The following is a 6719-nucleotide window of genomic DNA, read 5'->3' on the forward strand; positions in this document are numbered from 1 at the left end:
TTTTGATAGAGATTGCATTCATTGAATCTGTAGATTGCCCTGGGTAGTATGGTCATTTTAACAATATTCCTTTTTCTCTACACCCTCTCCAGCATTTATTATTTGTGTACTTTCTGGTGATAACCATTCTGAGCAGAATGAAAAGATACCTCATAGTAGTTTTAATTTGCTTTTCTCTAATAATCAGCAGTGTTGAGCATCTTTTCATGTACCTTTGGCCAGCTCTATGTCTTGTTTGGAGAAATGTATTTTTAGCTCTTCTGCCCATTTTTTGATGGGGCTGTTTATTTATTTATTTGTTTTTGATATTAAGCCATATGAGCTATTTGTAGAAGATGTGGTATATGTACACATAGAATATTACTCAGCTATAAAAAGAAGGAAATATGGTATTTGCTGCAACATGGATAGACCGAGAGATTCTCACACTAAGTGAAGTAAGCCAGAGACAGACAAATATCATATGATATCACTTATATGTGGAATCTAAAACAAGGATACAAATGAATGTGTTTATAAGACAGAACTAGACTCACAGACATAGAAAACAAACTTAGTTTACAAAGGGGAGGGGAAGAGAGGAATACATTAAGGGATTGGGATTAAAATATACACACTACCAGTAAAATCTTGTCAGTGTTTAGGCCGTTCATAGTGTTCCACAAAGAACTCCTCTTGCCTAGGCCTGTAGCACAACTTGTCACTGCTGTTTAAATATATCAGATTCTTGTAAACCTTTTGATTGGGGCATTCAGTCCATTGACATTTAAGGTGATAATTGATAGATGATTATTTATTGCCATTTGAACCTCGTGTTCCAGTTGATTCGTACAGTGGGAAAATAAAAAAAATAAATATATCAGATTCTATCGCTATCAACATGGCACTAGTTCTTTTCTGGATGAGGGTCGGTGTTCCTTCCCACAGTTAATGACAAACAAGATACTGAGTCAGTTTAGCAGATGTGTAGTTTATTCAAATATTGCTTCATCATATTTCTGGACCAAATACCAAGTTCAGCCAGTTTCCTGGGGAGGACTCCCTCTAGTGACCATTTAGACTATCATGGTGAATCTCTAGGAAAGTAATTTCTACTTGACTCAACACCCTTACTCAGGTTCCCAACTTCCTAAGTCCCTCTTAGTCCTCTGGGCCAAGGTTATGTGGTCCCAAGTGTTGCTGCCATGAGTATTCAAGTACTCTGTGCACCAAAATGATGTTGTGTTCCTCAAGAGATGGCCAGGTGGGCATCTTCACTCAGCAGGTGCAGCTTAGTCCAAATATCCCAAAGCCTTCCCATGAACATTTCTTTTTAAGTTCCAGAGTGAAATTGTCTTTGATAAATGACAACTCTTGCATGCCAACTGTCCCTTCTTGGCTGCCATTGTGATTCCTTCAATTCTGGCCAGTGTAGTTCTCTACTCTAACTAATAGCTGGTGTAGTTAAAAGGAAATTTCGATTCCAACATATAGGGCAGAGGACAGCAATGTGTTTCCCTCATAGTCAGGTACTTGCTTTAATCAGAGTGTCATCCTGGCTACAGACACATAATGTAGTTGTATGTCCAGTGAGTTTCCATGGCAGGAATCCTCTTAGAGATATAGATTCAGCATGATAACCATAATAACAAAATATCCCAATCTACTATTTTGTCCTCTCTCCAAATTGTGTACATAAGATCTCAGAAATTGTTGTAGTATGGCTTTGATTAAATTCTCCTCAGGAAAGAATGAATCCTGAAACATCATGTATTGTCTATGGCTCAGTACTACATATGAGAGAAACAGCTAAGTATATTACTGTATTTTTTGGGGAGAGGGGTGTCTTTTTTTAGGGCTGCACCTGCAGCATACAGAATTTCCCAGGCTAGGTGCTGAATCAGAGTTGCAGCAGCTGGCCTATGCCACAGCCTCAGAAAGACACATCTGCGACCTACACTGCAGCTCACGGCAATGCCAGATCTTTAACCCACTGAGTGAGGCCAGGGATTGAACCTGTGTCCTCAAGGATCCTAGTCAGCTTTGTTACCACAGAGCCACGGCAGAAACTCCAGAATGTTACTGTCTTGCTCTGAGGTAGTTTCTTAAGAAACGATCTTTCCTGCCACATTTCCCATTAAATGATCTCTTTTCAACACTCACAGTCCTACCACTTTCTCCAATTATTATCAGACTTAAGCCAAACTGGGCTTCTTTGGATTGAATCACTGGTTCAGCTATACTGCCCTCTACAGGCATGTAGCAGAATGTCTTTTCATATATGGTATTGGCCATTTGAACATCAAATTCTTTCATAAAATATCTGTTCAAGTTTGTGGCCACCTTAAAAAACTGACCTGTATGACTTTGCTTACGATTTATGTGAGTACTTTATATATTCTGTAGATGTCTTTTGTCAGATACCTGCATTGTGAATATTTTTCTATTTTCATTTTTTAAGGTGTCTTTTGATGAGCAGAAGTTTTGGATTTAATGAATCCAATTTAATAACTTCTTAATGGTTCTTTTTGTTTACTGATCAAGAAATCTTCACTCATATCAAGGTCACAAATAATTTAAATGTTTCTTATATATTTTTATATATATTCTTTTTCTGTTTTTTTTTAAAAAAGAAATGTTATAGTTTTAGTCCTCACATTTAGGTCGATGAGCCCAGCCCTTTGGATTAATTTTTGTGTAGGTGGGGAGTAAGGGGTGGGATTTAATTGTTTTCTGTATGAATATCCTGTTGCTCTAGCTTAACGTATTCAGTGGGTCCTACTCTCCCCTTTAAGTTGCATTGGCACTTTGCCTAATTGAAATGATTATATTAATAAAGATTTATTTTTGGGTTTTCTATTCTGTTGCTATATAAATGTCATACATATTAATTACTTTGGATTTGTAGTAAGTTTTGAAATCTGATTGTGTATCCTCAGGCTTTGTGAATTTTCTTCAAGAATCTCTGGGCACTTCAAGGTCATTTTCATTTCCATTTAAATTTTAGAATTGGATTGTCCATTTCAAGGATAACGACCAAGCTCCTGTGCCCAGGCTTGGAGTATACTGGGTGAAATCATGGTTTACTTCTTAAAGCATATGCAAAGGCAGTGTGGCCACGTTTTGTGCAGGGTTCTGTAGACTGTGGTGAGGGGAAGAGATCACAAACAGTACGTTAGAATGGCCTCTTGTTTCTCATTGAAAATACTTGATCAGTAGAGCAGTGAGCTATGTCCTTAAAGTTCTGAAAGCTTTGGTATCTAGAAAGCTGTATCCTATCAAATTATCATTCAAATGAAAGCACCAAATAATGATGTTTCTCAGATTTGCAAATACCTAGAAAGTTTCCTTCAGCAGGTATCTTACAAAGAGTCTTTCACCATTACATTGGCCATCTGATTGATTAATAGTTTTAAATTCCATTTATTTGAGAAAATTAGACATTACAAATATGTATAAAGAAGTGAAGGGAGAGAGGACAAGATGGTGGAGGAGTAGGGGGACACGCTCGCCCTCTCCCACAAACACAACAAAAAAAGCACATCTACAGAATAAATGACTCGCACAGAACAGCAACCAATCACTGGCAGAGGAACCTAAACTCCAATAACGGCAAGAAGTTCGTGACATTACTGGGCAGAACAGGAGAAAAGAGGAGAGTGAGAGAAGGTGAATCCAAGCGGGATGGGCGCTCCCGAAAGGGAAATGCGGAGGAGAAAGGGATCCCACACCCTGGAAAGTCACCTACATGGGGGAAAGATCAAACGAACCGGAGGAATCCCCAGATGCAGAGAAGAGTGTAGCAGTAAGTTGGAGTATGGAAAAGCTGATCAAAAACGGAACAGACCATCTGAACTATGGGCAAAGTCACCGAAAAATGAGATGCCATGGGTGGGGGCTGGGCACCGAGACCTCGGCTCCAGAGGTTAGTCCCCGGGCTGGGGGGGCGGAGTGGAGCGGAAACTGCTTGGGAGGTCTAGAAACCATTTGACGGGGCAGAGACTGCCTGGGAGACTAGAAAACAAAGCTGTTGCAGAGGAAGGGAACAATACTCTAGGGGCAGGGAAGTGGAAAGCCGCATCAGAGGGAACCTTGGAGAAGAGCCTGGTCTGCGCCTGTGCTGGGGAGGGGAGAGAAGAAGGGGTGGGTCCCCATAGAATACCCTCCACTCCACAGCAAGCTTACAGGCCCGCTAGCTAGCTGAAAGCTGTGCTTCCCAGTGCATCCCCTCTCTCCACCCCCATCACCCCCTACGCTCTCAGCGGACATGGGGCTGCCTGCCATCCAGGAGGGCTGGCCTCAACAATTGCCTGAAGCCTACCACCACAGGGGCTGTCCCTGCACAGGCCTGCTTGCCCTTTGGAGGGGCTACACTTCTGCAGAGCAGCACCAAACACCACCAGCCCCCGAGAAAAGGCCTGCAGCCCAGAAAAGCTAGAACAAGCCTAGCCAGGCCATGAATAGATCGGCCTAATTCTCCGACGGTTTTTCTGAGACGGGCTGCCCTGGGGAGGAGCCTCTTGGGTTTCCAGAGGCCCTTCTACCCGCCCAAGCCCCCAGGGGGTGCCCTAGTGGGTCAGCTGCATAGGACTGCCAGCTCCAGGCAGGACCCCCTGCAGCCCAGAAAAGCTGCAACAAGCTTGGCCGAGATGGGAAAAGATCTCAGATGGTCTTTCTGAGTCGGGCTGCCCTGGGGAGGAGCCTCCTGGGTTTCCAGTGGCCCTGCTACCTGCCCAAGCCCCCAGGGGGTGCCGAGACCTACTGGACCAGCTGCATAGGACTGCCAGCTCCAGGCAGGACCCCCTGCAGCCCAGAAAAGCTGCAACAAGCTTGGCCGAGTCGGGAAAAGATCTCAGACTGTCTTTCTGAGTCGGGCTGCCCTGGGGAGGAGCCTCCTGGGTTTCCAGTGGCCCTGCTACCCGCCCAAGCCCCCAGGGGGTGCCAAGACCTACTGGATCAGCTGCATAGGACTGCCAGCTCCAGGAAGGATTCCCTGCAGCCCAGAAAACCTTCAACAAGCTTGGCCGAGCTGGGAAAAGATCTCAGATGGTCTTTCTGAGTCAGGCTGCCCTGGGGAGGAGCCTCTTGGGTTTCCAGAGGCCCTGCTACCCGCCCAAGCCCCCAGGGGGTGCCCCACTCCCACGGAATAGCTGCTCAGCACCACCATCCCCCTGGAAGAGCTGCTGCAGACCAGAAAAGCTGCAAAAAGCTCAACCAGACTGTGAAAAGATCCGCTTACATTCTCAGGCAGTCCTTCTGAGTTGGGCTGCCCTAGGGAAGAGCCTCTTAGGTGCTCAGTGACCCAGACAGCTGCTCAAGCCCCCAGGGGGTGCTGCACTCCTGAGGAACAGCTGCCCAACACCACCAACCCCCTGCAAGAACCCCACAGCCTAAAAACACCAGAGCAAGCTCTGCATCACCAAGTGAAATCTGCTACCATCGTGGGGTGGACCTCCCAGTCCTGTCTGCCCTCAGGAAGTCCTCCTTTGCTTCAAAGAAACACTGTTAACTCCATCAACACTCCAGAAAAGCCACACTGCCTCAAAAAAGACTGACCAACAATGCCAGCCCTCAGGAAATATTCCACGGCAGTGACTAGGCAAACACTGCCCGATAACGGAGAGTACAACTCCCTCAGGAGAAAGAAAACAACAATCAAGATGAAGAAGCTGAGGAACCACCCCCAGTCAAACCAACAGGAGAACTCACCTAAAACAGTCAACAATGAAACAGATCTCTGCAGTCTGACAGACCTGGAGTTCACAAGAGAAATAGTGAAAATACTGAAAGAATTAAGAGAAGATATGAACAGTAATGCAGATACCCTCACAAAGGAACTAGAAAATATAAAGAGGAGCCAAGAAAAATTAGAACATTCATTGGCAGAGATGCAAACTGAACTAGGGGCAGTAAAAACCAGAAAGAATAAGGCAGAAGAACGAACCAGGGATATGGAAGATAGAATAATGGAAATCACTCAATCTGGTCAACAGACAGAAAACCGAATCAAAAAACTGGAAAGCAATATAAGAGACCTATGGGATAATATAAAGCGGGCCAATCTATGCATAATAGGAATTCCAGAAGGAGTAGAAAAAGATAAGGGGTTGGAAAATATATTTGAAGAAATTATCAATGGGAACTTCCCAAATCTCAAGGATACTGGGTTCAAGATACAAGAAGCACAGAGGGCCCCAAACAAACTGAACCCAAACAGACCCACAGCAAGACACATCATAATAAAAATGGCAAAAGGTAGTGATAAAGAGAGGATCCTAAAGGCAGCAAGAGAAAAGCAGAATGTTACCTAACAGGGAACCCCCATAAGAATATCAGCTGATTTCTCTACAGAAACACTACAGGCCAGGAGGGAATGGCAAGAGATATTTAAAGTGCTAAAAGGAAAAAAATATGCAACCTAGAATACTCTATCCAGCAAGAATATCATTTCAAATGGAAGGGGGAATAAAAATTTTTCCCAACAAACAAAAACTTAAAGAATACAACAACACAAAACCCAGGTTAAAGGAAATATTGAAAGGGCTTCTCTAAACCAAAAAGAAAGGAAGGAAAGGGAAGAAAAAAGAGAAGAAAAAAAAAAAGAAGAGGAAGAGGAAGAACTAGGACTGAGGAAACCGCAATCAGAGAGCAGTCACTCAAATAAGCCAGCATACAGATTTAATCATGAACATGCTTCAAACAAAATAAAATTAAAAAGAAAAAAATAACAAAAGAGTCAT

The sequence above is a fragment of the Sus scrofa genome, chromosome 1 (assembly GCF_000003025.6).
Source record: "Sus scrofa isolate TJ Tabasco breed Duroc chromosome 1, Sscrofa11.1, whole genome shotgun sequence".
Lineage (NCBI taxonomy): Eukaryota > Metazoa > Chordata > Mammalia > Artiodactyla > Suidae > Sus > Sus scrofa.